The sequence below is a fragment of the Ambystoma mexicanum genome, unplaced genomic scaffold (genome assembly GCF_040938575.1).
Source record: "Ambystoma mexicanum isolate Mex_15411 unplaced genomic scaffold, UKY_AmexF1_1 Mex_scaf48, whole genome shotgun sequence".
In the NCBI taxonomy this organism is placed as follows: Eukaryota; Metazoa; Chordata; class Amphibia; order Caudata; family Ambystomatidae; genus Ambystoma; species Ambystoma mexicanum.
In genome coordinates this window covers 1,633,078-1,645,890 of record NW_027182464.1, presented here as the reverse complement: position 1 = coordinate 1,645,890, position 12,813 = coordinate 1,633,078, and the positions used below count along the sequence as shown (strand labels likewise).

General features: G+C 43.7%; 3 non-coding genes across 3 annotated transcripts; all 3 read right to left on the bottom strand.

The window, feature by feature from the left end:
- Positions 1-655: 655 nt before the first annotated feature.
- On the bottom strand, positions 656-762 carry LOC138560747 (U6 spliceosomal RNA). Its single transcript, XR_011299213.1, has one exon. It is a non-coding gene; the product is annotated as a U6 spliceosomal RNA (small nuclear RNA).
- Positions 763-6,114: 5,352 nt separating this feature from the next.
- Positions 6,115-6,221, bottom strand: LOC138560746 (U6 spliceosomal RNA). The gene has a single exon (XR_011299212.1). It is a non-coding gene; the product is annotated as a U6 spliceosomal RNA (small nuclear RNA).
- A 5,364-nt stretch (positions 6,222-11,585) lies between these two features.
- Positions 11,586-11,692, bottom strand: LOC138560745 (U6 spliceosomal RNA). The gene has a single exon (XR_011299211.1). It is a non-coding gene; the product is annotated as a U6 spliceosomal RNA (small nuclear RNA).
- Between the last annotated feature and the right edge of the window lie 1,121 nt (positions 11,693-12,813).

The following is a 12,813-nucleotide window of genomic DNA, read 5'->3' as shown; positions in this document are numbered from 1 at the left end:
AGGCTAAAATCTTTTCCATGCAAATACATAGCCCCCAAATACCATATTTTCTTTGTTTTCTCTCTCTCTCCTCCCTGTCTCCCTCCCACCCTCCCGCACTCTCTCTTCCCCCCAGCCCCTCTCCCTCTCCCTACCATTAATTTTAAGTTTTCATGCACTGCAGCACATTGTGGCAATGGTATTTCACAATGGGACTGTTTGAAAGTTACAGAAATCAAAAAAGAAATCAACCAACTAAAAGCAGCCAAACCCGGAGTACACTGCTCAGCCCCATTTAAAGATTAAGGCCCAGAAGCAAGTAAAGCTGTAGTTCAGAGCGATATTTGCAAATAGCACCTTAAAGCAGTTTACGCTGGAGTGCACAACAAGGGGGAAAGTGATAATACTGAGTTTGGTAGAATGGGATAAAAAAAAACAAAAGAAGCGTGCCACTTGTAAAAGTACAAGTCAAGAAATTGAAGGGGACGGGGCTGTTCATTCAGTCAAGAGGACTCACAAGTAAAAGGCTCCTGAGGCATTAGTGTTGAATTTGGCGCAAAATGCATTGTGTTGTCGTATAATATGAATGAACATACAATTTCAATCTTCAATAAAGAAAGATCTATTAAAAAATCAACACTTGCAAATTAAGAAAGTTTCTGTCCAGTCATGTTCCAAAAATAGTGAATGCTTTACGAATGTGCGTGTCATCCTTTAGAGCAGGGGCCGATTTAAATTTCCCATTATCATTCCAATATTAGTACATGTGTTGCAGAAGCAAGCGCAAAGGGAGAGTCAATCAAACCATTGATTAGGACCTCTGGTCAAAGGTTTGCCATACCAAATGTCCTTATTTCAGAGGGCAGAAAGTCCAAACACCATTTAGATATCGGGTGGTATGAAATGAAGAGGCAAACAACAACGAATAAGCATTCTTTGCTGCTGTATTGATCTGGCCCTAAAGGGTTTTAGTTTAATGCCAATTATATTTAAAGATATAAAGATTAATGGTCCAGGGTGCTTGCAAAATGAAAACCCCCTCCCCATCACAATGGCTGGGTCATACAAGCCTGAGAGCATCACAATAGACCCAATAGACATGAGAAAAACTCGGTACCTCTGAGTGTATGTGGGCCCATGGCTGTATCAAGGACAAGGCAAAAACAGGAGGTGGCTTAAGGAGTCAGCACCAGAGGCTGTCCGATTGAGCCCTGTAAGCAACAGATGTTGGACCATCCTATAAAGGATTCTGAGGCTGATTTCAATTTTAACTTTGCTGCTGATTTAAGGATTGCTCAACCTTCGACCCACGTCTAGTTTGCTTGGATAAGCCCTGGAAATCTTTTACAGCTTGTACTGGTGGGAGATGATGTGACTTTATCAACTGCAACGGGATATGAGGCATGTGTGCCACAAAAAGCAGGTCTAGGATTTTTTTATAAGAAAGCCGCTTTAAGAAGGGAACTTTGGGCAACCCCACTGAGAGCAAAAGTATTACACAAAAGGTAAGGGGGTCAGTGGGTCAACTGATACAATAAACTAACTCACAGTCAAATGTGCTAAGTCCAAATACTACCTGTTTCTACATTTTCCAGGCTTTTTGTCTCATTTCTTAACAGATCCATTCCTATGTACCTCTGTGCTTTCAACAGAGTTTTCATTGTAAGGGAGGGACATACAGTATACCTTAAACATTCCTGGGCAGGGAAGACTCTATGTAAAAGCAAGAGTAGCAGACAGCTTAAAAGAATCATCAGCAGGACCCTCTAGATCTTCCCCAAAAAACATAACATTATTTCTCTGCATGCATGTGCGTTGAACAGCGCAAGTAGTTTGGTTAATGTCAGTGGATAAATGTCACTTTCCCACAGCGCAGAACAAAATCACTTGTACAGGCCCCTTCTGCAAAAGCATTACCACTGTAGAAAGCAGTGAAGGTGAGGCAGTGTGCAGTCACCTCCGACACTTCCCTCCTCTGATCGGCCACGATCGGCCAAGGACCTCTCTATGAGAGCTGAGGGTGGAATTTTCTGGACCTCTGTAACTTGGGGAGACATGGCAAAAGGGATCCTCAATCAACAGCTCAGCCTTTGCTTTGTGGCCTGTCCGTATATATCTGTTCTCCAAATTACCTGCCGCTGCCCAGGTGTCAGCTGGTGAGATGGAATGACCTCCCAGGTAGGATCCTGGCAGATGATTTGCATAGGCAAACCCCCTCGCTCTCTTTCTTACCCCTGCTTACTCCACAGTAGCAAGTATCTGGGCAAAATATAGTGGTCGAGGTAGGGTAGCAGTAACTAGCAACTCTGAGAAAGTAAATCTGGGGAGCTTGGCGACTTGTGGGGAACAACTGCAGAGCTCATCTCCCAGAACTTTGTGGCACGGGGAGAAGGTCTGTGGGATTTCAGTAACTTGGAGACATGCAACCTGGTCGGGAGTGCTTCAGGTCTCCTTCCTTGCATGTTCCAAGCAACTCAACAAAGCATCAACAGGCTGCCATGCCAGCCACAGAGCCCCTTTCCACATGATTAAAAGCCTAAAATCTTTTCCATGCAAACACATAGCCACCGAAAACCATATTTTCTTTGTTTTCTCTCTCTCTGTCTCTCTCTCCTCCCTCCCTCCCTCCCTCCTTCCCATCCCCCATAACCCCCCCCTCCCTCTTCCTCTCCCTACCATTCATTTTAAGTTTTCCTGCACTGCAGCACATTGTGACAATGGTATTTCACAATCGGACTGTTTGAAAGTTACAGAAATAAAAAAAGAATTAACCAACTAAAAGCAGCCAAATCCGGAGTACACTGCTAAGCCACAATTAAAGATTAAGGCCTAGAAGCAAGTAAAGCTGTAGTTCAGAGCGATGTTTGCAAATAGCTCCTTAAAGCAGTTGACGCTGGAGTGCACAACAAGAGGAAAAGTGATAATACTCAGTTTGGTAGAATGGGATAAAAAACAAAAGCAGCGTGCCACTTCTAAAAGTACAAGTCAAGAAATTGAAGGAGATGGGGCTGTTCATTCAGTCAATAGGACTCACAAGTAAAAAGTCTCCCGAGGCATTAGTGTTGAATTTGGCCCAAAATGTATTGTGTTGTCGTGTATTATGTATGAAAATACAATTTCAATCTTCATTAAAAAAAGATGTATTAAAAAATAAATACTTGCAGATTAAGAAAGTTTCTGTCCTGTCGTGTGCCAAAAATAGTGAATGCTTTACGAATGTGCGTGTCATCCTTTGAAGCAGGGGCCAATTCTATTTTCCCATTTTCATTCCAATATTAGTACATGTTTTGCTGAGGTACATAGGAATGGATCTGTTAAGAAATGAAACAAAAAGCCTGGAAAAATGTTGAAACAGGTAGGATTTGGACTTACAATAAACGGACTCACAGTCAGATGTGCTATCCCTTGACCCACTGACCCGCTTACCTTTTGTGTAATCCTTTTGCTCTCAGCAGTGTTGTCCAAAGTTCCCTACTTAAAGAGACTTTCTTATAAAAAAAGATCCTAGACATGTTTTTTATGGCCCACATGCCTCATATCCCGTTGCTCTTGATAAACTCACATCATCTCCCACCAATACAAGCTGTAAAAGATGTCAAGGGCATAGCCAAGGAAATTAGACGTGGGCCGAAGGTTGAGCAATCCTTAAATCAGCAGCAAAAATAACATTGAAATCAGCTTCAGAATCTCTTAAAGGATGGGCCAACACTGGTTGCTTGCAGGGCGCAATCGGGCTGACGCCTTAAGGCAAGCGCAAAGGGAGAGCCAACCAAACCATTGATTAGGACCTCTGGACTTTCTGCTCTTTAACATAAGGACATTTGATATGGCAAACGTTTGACCAAACACCATTTAGATGTCGGATGGTATGGAATTAAGCGGCAAACAGCAATACATCAGCATTCTTTGCTGCTTTATTGATCTGGTCCTAAAGGGTTTGGTTTAATGCCAATTATATTTAAAGATAAAAAGATTCATGCTCAACGGTGCTTGCAAATCGACACCCCTCTCCCCATCACGATGGCTGGGTGATGCAAGAGTGAGAGCATCACAGCAGACCCAGAGACATGAGAAACACTCTGTACCTCTGAGTGCATGTGGGCCCATGGCTGGATCAAGGACAAGGCAAGAATAGGAGATGGCTTAAGGTGTCAGCACCCAGGCTGCCCCATTGCGCACTGCCAGCAACAGATGTTGGACCATCCTTTAAGAGATTCTGAGGCTTATTTCAATGTTAACTTTGCTGCTGATTAAAGGATTGCTCAACCTTCGACCCGCGTCTAGTTTGCTTGGCTAAGCCCTGAAAATCTTTTACAGCTTGTATTGGTGGGAGATGATGTGAGTTTATCAAGAGCAACGGGATATGAGGCATGTGTGCCACAAAATGCAGGTCTATGATCTTTTATTTGAAAGCCACTTTGGAAAACCCTACTGAGAACAAAAGGATTACACAAAAGGAAAGGGGGTCAGGGGGGCAAGGGATAGCACATCTGAATGTGAGTCATTTAATTGTAAGTCCAAATCCTACGCGTTTCGACATTTTTCCAGGCTTTTTGTTTCAGTTCTTAACAGATCCACTCCTATGTACCTCTGTGCTTTCAACAGAGTTTTCATTGTAATGGAGGGACATACAGTATGCCTTAAACATGCCTGGGCAGGGAAGACTATGTAAAAGCAAGAGTAGCAGACAGCTTAATAAATCATCAGCAGGACCCTCTAGACCTTCCCCAAAAAACATAACATGATTTCTATGCATGTATGTGCGTTGAACAGCACAAGTAATTTGGTTAATGTCAGTGGATAAATGTCACTTTCCCACAGCGCAGACAAAATCACTTGTACAGGCCCCTTCTGCAAAAGCATTACCGCTGTAGAAAGCAGTGAAAAGGTGAGGCAGTGTGCAGTCCCCCCACCCCCGACCCTGATCGGCCACGATCGGCCAAGGACCTCTCTATAAGAGCTGAGGGTGGAATTTTTCTGGACCTCAGTAACTTAGGGAGACATGGCTAAAGGGATCCTCAATCAACGGCCCAGCTTTTGCTCTGTGGCCTGTCCGAATATGTCTGTTCTCCAAATTACCTGCCGCTGCCCAGGTGTCAGATGGTGAGATGGAATGACCTCCCAGGAAGCATACTGGCAGATGATTTGCATAGGCACACCCCCTCTCCCTCTCTCTTAGCCCTGCTTACTCCACAGTAGCAAGTATCTGGGGAAAATATAGTGGTCGAGGTGGGGTAGCAGTAACTAGCAACTCTGAGAAAGTAAATCTGGGACACTTGGCGACCTGTGGGGAACAACTGCAGAGCTCAGTGCCCAGAAGTTTGTGGCACAGGGAGGAGGTCTGTTGGATTTCAGTAACTTGGAGACATGCAACCTGGTCGGGAGTGCTTCAGGTCTCCTTCCTTGCATGTTCCAAGCAACTCAACAAAGCATCAACAGGCTGAGATACCAACCACAGAGCCCCTTTCCACTTGATTAAAAGGCTAAAATCTTTTCCATGCAAATACATAGCCCCCAAATACCATATTTTCTTTGTTTTCTCTCTCTCTCCTCCCTGTCTCCCTCCCACCCTCCCGCACTCTCTCTTCCCCCCAGCCCCTCTCCCTCTCCCTACCATTAATTTTAAGTTTTCATGCACTGCAGCACATTGTGGCAATGGTATTTCACAATGGGACTGTTTGAAAGTTACAGAAATCAAAAAAGAAATCAACCAACTAAAAGCAGCCAAACCCGGAGTACACTGCTCAGCCCCATTTAAAGATTAAGGGCCAGAAGCAAGTAAAGCTGTAGTTCAGAGCGATATTTGCAAATAGCACCTTAAAGCAGTTTACGCTGGAGTGCACAACAAGGGGGAAAGTGATAATACTGAGTTTGGTAGAATGGGATAAAAAAAAACAAAAGAAGCGTGCCACTTGTAAAAGTACAAGTCAAGAAATTGAAGGGGACGGGGCTGTTCATTCAGTCAAGAGGACTCACAAGTAAAAGGCTCCTGAGGCATTAGTGTTGAATTTGGCGCAAAATGCATTGTGTTGTCGTGTAATATGAATGAACATACAATTTCAATCTTCAATAAAGAAAGATCTATTAAAAAATCAACACTTGCAAATTAAGAAAGTTTCTGTCCAGTCATGTTCCAAAAATAGTGAATGCTTTACGAATGTGCGTGTCATCCTTTAGAGCAGGGGCCGATTTAAATTTCCCATTATCATTCCAATATTAGTACATGTGTTGCAGAAGCAAGCGCAAAGGGAGAGTCAATCAAACCATTGATTAGGACCTCTGGTCAAAGGTTTGCCATACCAAATGTCCTTATTTCAGAGGGCAGAAAGTCCAAACACCATTTAGATATCGGGTGGTATGAAATGAAGAGGCAAACAACAACGAATAAGCATTCTTTGCTGCTGTATTGATCTGGCCCTAAAGGGTTTTAGTTTAATGCCAATTATATTTAAAGATATAAAGATTAATGGTCCAGGGTGCTTGCAAAATGAAAACCCCCTCCCCATCACAATGGCTGGGTCATACAAGCCTGAGAGCATCACAATAGACCCAATAGACATGAGAAAAACTCGGTACCTCTGAGTGTATGTGGGCCCATGGCTGTATCAAGGACAAGGCAAAAACAGGAGGTGGCTTAAGGAGTCAGCACCAGAGGCTGTCCGATTGAGCCCTGTAAGCAACAGATGTTGGACCATCCTATAAAGGATTCTGAGGCTGATTTCAATTTTAACTTTGCTGCTGATTTAAGGATTGCTCAACCTTCGACCCACGTCTAGTTTGCTTGGATAAGCCCTGGAAATCTTTTACAGCTTGTACTGGTGGGAGATGATGTGACTTTATCAACTGCAACGGGATATGAGGCATGTGTGCCACAAAAAGCAGGTCTAGGATTTTTTTATAAGAAAGCCGCTTTAAGAAGGGAACTTTGGGCAACCCCACTGAGAGCAAAAGTATTACACAAAAGGTAAGGGGGTCAGTGGGTCAACTGATACAATAAACTAACTCACAGTCAAATGTGCTAAGTCCAAATACTACCTGTTTCTACATTTTCCAGGCTTTTTGTCTCATTTCTTAACAGATCCATTCCTATGTACCTCTGTGCTTTCAACAGAGTTTTCATTGTAAGGGAGGGACATACAGTATACCTTAAACATTCCTGGGCAGGGAAGACTCTATGTAAAAGCAAGAGTAGCAGACAGCTTAAAAGAATCATCAGCAGGACCCTCTAGATCTTCCCCAAAAAACATAACATTATTTCTCTGCATGCATGTGCGTTGAACAGCGCAAGTAGTTTGGTTAATGTCAGTGGATAAATGTCACTTTCCCACAGCGCAGAACAAAATCACTTGTACAGGCCCCTTCTGCAAAAGCATTACCACTGTAGAAAGCAGTGAAGGTGAGGCAGTGTGCAGTCACCTCCGACACTTCCCTCCTCTGATCGGCCACGATCGGCCAAGGACCTCTCTATGAGAGCTGAGGGTGGAATTTTCTGGACCTCTGTAACTTGGGGAGACATGGCAAAAGGGATCCTCAATCAACAGCTCAGCCTTTGCTTTGTGGCCTGTCCGTATATATCTGTTCTCCAAATTACCTGCCGCTGCCCAGGTGTCAGCTGGTGAGATGGAATGACCTCCCAGGTAGGATCCTGGCAGATGATTTGCATAGGCAAACCCCCTCGCTCTCTTTCTTACCCCTGCTTACTCCACAGTAGCAAGTATCTGGGCAAAATATAGTGGTCGAGGTAGGGTAGCAGTAACTAGCAACTCTGAGAAAGTAAATCTGGGGAGCTTGGCGACTTGTGGGGAACAACTGCAGAGCTCATCTCCCAGAACTTTGTGGCACGGGGAGAAGGTCTGTGGGATTTCAGTAACTTGGAGACATGCAACCTGGTCGGGAGTGCTTCAGGTCTCCTTCCTTGCATGTTCCAAGCAACTCAACAAAGCATCAACAGGCTGCCATGCCAGCCACAGAGCCCCTTTCCACATGATTAAAAGCCTAAAATCTTTTCCATGCAAACACATAGCCACCGAAAACCATATTTTCTTTGTTTTCTCTCTCTCTGTCTCTCTCTCCTCCCTCCCTCCCTCCCTCCTTCCCATCCCCCATAACCCCCCCCCTCCCTCTTCCTCTCCCTACCATTCATTTTAAGTTTTCCTGCACTGCAGCACATTGTGACAATGGTATTTCACAATCGGACTGTTTGAAAGTTACAGAAATAAAAAAAGAATTAACCAACTAAAAGCAGCCAAATCCGGAGTACACTGCTAAGCCACAATTAAAGATTAAGGCCTAGAAGCAAGTAAAGCTGTAGTTCAGAGCGATGTTTGCAAATAGCTCCTTAAAGCAGTTGACGCTGGAGTGCACAACAAGAGGAAAAGTGATAATACTCAGTTTGGTAGAATGGGATAAAAAACAAAAGCAGCGTGCCACTTCTAAAAGTACAAGTCAAGAAATTGAAGGAGATGGGGCTGTTCATTCAGTCAATAGGACTCACAAGTAAAAGTCTCCCGAGGCATTAGTGTTGAATTTGGCCCAAAATGTATTGTGTTGTCGTGTATTATGTATGAAAATACAATTTCAATCTTCATTAAAAAAAGATGTATTAAAAAATAAATACTTGCAGATTAAGAAAGTTTCTGTCCTGTCGTGTGCCAAAAATAGTGAATGCTTTACGAATGTGCGTGTCATCCTTTGAAGCAGGGGCCAATTCTATTTTCCCATTTTCATTCCAATATTAGTACATGTTTTGCTGAGGTACATAGGAATGGATCTGTTAAGAAATGAAACAAAAAGCCTGGAAAAATGTTGAAACAGGTAGGATTTGGACTTACAATAAACGGACTCACAGTCAGATGTGCTATCCCTTGACCCACTGACCCGCTTACCTTTTGTGTAATCCTTTTGCTCTCAGCAGTGTTGTCCAAAGTTCCCTACTTAAAGAGACTTTCTTATAAAAAAAGATCCTAGACATGTTTTTTATGGCCCACATGCCTCATATCCCGTTGCTCTTGATAAACTCACATCATCTCCCACCAATACAAGCTGTAAAAGATGTCAAGGGCATAGCCAAGGAAATTAGACGTGGGCCGAAGGTTGAGCAATCCTTAAATCAGCAGCAAAAATAACATTGAAATCAGCTTCAGAATCTCTTAAAGGATGGGCCAACACTGGTTGCTTGCAGGGCGCAATCGGGCTGACGCCTTAAGGCAAGCGCAAAGGGAGAGCCAACCAAACCATTGATTAGGACCTCTGGACTTTCTGCTCTTTAACATAAGGACATTTGATATGGCAAACGTTTGACCAAACACCATTTAGATGTCGGATGGTATGGAATTAAGCGGCAAACAGCAATACATCAGCATTCTTTGCTGCTTTATTGATCTGGTCCTAAAGGGTTTGGTTTAATGCCAATTATATTTAAAGATAAAAAGATTCATGCTCAACGGTGCTTGCAAATCGACACCCCTCTCCCCATCACGATGGCTGGGTGATGCAAGAGTGAGAGCATCACAGCAGACCCAGAGACATGAGAAACACTCTGTACCTCTGAGTGCATGTGGGCCCATGGCTGGATCAAGGACAAGGCAAGAATAGGAGATGGCTTAAGGTGTCAGCACCCAGGCTGCCCCATTGCGCACTGCCAGCAACAGATGTTGGACCATCCTTTAAGAGATTCTGAGGCTTATTTCAATGTTAACTTTGCTGCTGATTAAAGGATTGCTCAACCTTCGACCCGCGTCTAGTTTGCTTGGCTAAGCCCTGAAAATCTTTTACAGCTTGTATTGGTGGGAGATGATGTGAGTTTATCAAGAGCAACGGGATATGAGGCATGTGTGCCACAAAATGCAGGTCTATGATCTTTTATTTGAAAGCCACTTTGGAAAACCCTACTGAGAACAAAAGGATTACACAAAAGGAAAGGGGGTCAGGGGGGCAAGGGATAGCACATCTGAATGTGAGTCATTTAATTGTAAGTCCAAATCCTACGCGTTTCGACATTTTTCCAGGCTTTTTGTTTCAGTTCTTAACAGATCCACTCCTATGTACCTCTGTGCTTTCAACAGAGTTTTCATTGTAATGGAGGGACATACAGTATGCCTTAAACATGCCTGGGCAGGGAAGACTATGTAAAAGCAAGAGTAGCAGACAGCTTAATAAATCATCAGCAGGACCCTCTAGACCTTCCCCAAAAAACATAACATGATTTCTATGCATGTATGTGCGTTGAACAGCACAAGTAATTTGGTTAATGTCAGTGGATAAATGTCACTTTCCCACAGCGCAGACAAAATCACTTGTACAGGCCCCTTCTGCAAAAGCATTACCGCTGTAGAAAGCAGTGAAAAGGTGAGGCAGTGTGCAGTCCCCCCACCCCCGACCCTGATCGGCCACGATCGGCCAAGGACCTCTCTATAAGAGCTGAGGGTGGAATTTTTCTGGACCTCAGTAACTTAGGGAGACATGGCTAAAGGGATCCTCAATCAACGGCCCAGCTTTTGCTCTGTGGCCTGTCCGAATATGTCTGTTCTCCAAATTACCTGCCGCTGCCCAGGTGTCAGATGGTGAGATGGAATGACCTCCCAGGAAGCATACTGGCAGATGATTTGCATAGGCACACCCCCTCTCCCTCTCTCTTAGCCCTGCTTACTCCACAGTAGCAAGTATCTGGGGAAAATATAGTGGTCGAGGTGGGGTAGCAGTAACTAGCAACTCTGAGAAAGTAAATCTGGGACACTTGGCGACCTGTGGGGAACAACTGCAGAGCTCAGTGCCCAGAAGTTTGTGGCACAGGGAGGAGGTCTGTTGGATTTCAGTAACTTGGAGACATGCAACCTGGTCGGGAGTGCTTCAGGTCTCCTTCCTTGCATGTTCCAAGCAACTCAACAAAGCATCAACAGGCTGAGATACCAACCACAGAGCCCCTTTCCACTTGATTAAAAGGCTAAAATCTTTTCCATGCAAATACATAGCCCCCAAATACCATATTTTCTTTGTTTTCTCTCTCTCTCCTCCCTGTCTCCTTCCCTCGCTCCCTCCCACCCTCCCGCACTCTCTCTTCCCCCCAGCCCCTCTCCCTCTCCCTACCATTAATTTTAAGTTTTCATGCACTGCAGCACATTGTGGCAATGGTATTTCACAATGGGACTGTTTGAAAGTTACAGAAATCAAAAAAGAAATCAACCAACTAAAAGCAGCCAAACCCGGAGTACACTGCTCAGCCCCATTTAAAGATTAAGGCCCAGAAGCAAGTAAAGCTGTAGTTCAGAGCGATATTTGCAAATAGCACCTTAAAGCAGTTTACGCTGGAGTGCACAACAAGGGGGAAAGTGATAATACTGAGTTTGGTAGAATGGGATAAAAAAAAACAAAAGAAGCGTGCCACTTGTAAAAGTACAAGTCAAGAAATTGAAGGGGACGGGGCTGTTCATTCAGTCAAGAGGACTCACAAGTAAAAGGCTCCTGAGGCATTAGTGTTGAATTTGGCGCAAAATGCATTGTGTTGTCGTGTAATATGAATGAACATACAATTTCAATCTTCAATAAAGAAAGATCTATTAAAAAATCAACACTTGCAAATTAAGAAAGTTTCTGTCCAGTCATGTTCCAAAAATAGTGAATGCTTTACGAATGTGCGTGTCATCCTTTAGAGCAGGGGCCGATTTAAATTTCCCATTATCATTCCAATATTAGTACATGTGTTGCAGAAGCAAGCGCAAAGGGAGAGTCAATCAAACCATTGATTAGGACCTCTGGTCAAAGGTTTGCCATACCAAATGTCCTTATTTCAGAGGGCAGAAAGTCCAAACACCATTTAGATATCGGGTGGTATGAAATGAAGAGGCAAACAACAACGAATAAGCATTCTTTGCTGCTGTATTGATCTGGCCCTAAAGGGTTTTAGTTTAATGCCAATTATATTTAAAGATATAAAGATTAATGGTCCAGGGTGCTTGCAAAATGAAAACCCCCTCCCCATCACAATGGCTGGGTCATACAAGCCTGAGAGCATCACAATAGACCCAATAGACATGAGAAAAACTCGGTACCTCTGAGTGTATGTGGGCCCATGGCTGTATCAAGGACAAGGCAAAAACAGGAGGTGGCTTAAGGAGTCAGCACCAGAGGCTGTCCGATTGAGCCCTGTAAGCAACAGATGTTGGACCATCCTATAAAGGATTCTGAGGCTGATTTCAATTTTAACTTTGCTGCTGATTTAAGGATTGCTCAACCTTCGACCCACGTCTAGTTTGCTTGGATAAGCCCTGGAAATCTTTTACAGCTTGTACTGGTGGGAGATGATGTGACTTTATCAACTGCAACGGGATATGAGGCATGTGTGCCACAAAAAGCAGGTCTAGGATTTTTTTATAAGAAAGCCGCTTTAAGAAGGGAACTTTGGGCAACCCCACTGAGAGCAAAAGTATTACACAAAAGGTAAGGGGGTCAGTGGGTCAACTGATACAATAAACTAACTCACAGTCAAATGTGCTAAGTCCAAATACTACCTGTTTCTACATTTTCCAGGCTTTTTGTCTCATTTCTTAACAGATCCATTCCTATGTACCTCTGTACTTTCAACAGAGTTTTCATTGTAAGGGAGGGACATACAGTATACCTTAAACATTCCTGGGCAGGGAAGACTCTATGTAAAAGCAAGAGTAGCAGACAGCTTAAAAGAATCATCAGCAGGACCCTCTAGATCTTCCCCAAAAAACATAACATTATTTCTCTGCATGCATGTGCGTTGAACAGCGCAAGTAGTTTGGTTAATGTCAGTGGATAAATGTCACTTTCCCACAGCGCAGAACAAAATCACTTGTACAGGCCCCTTCT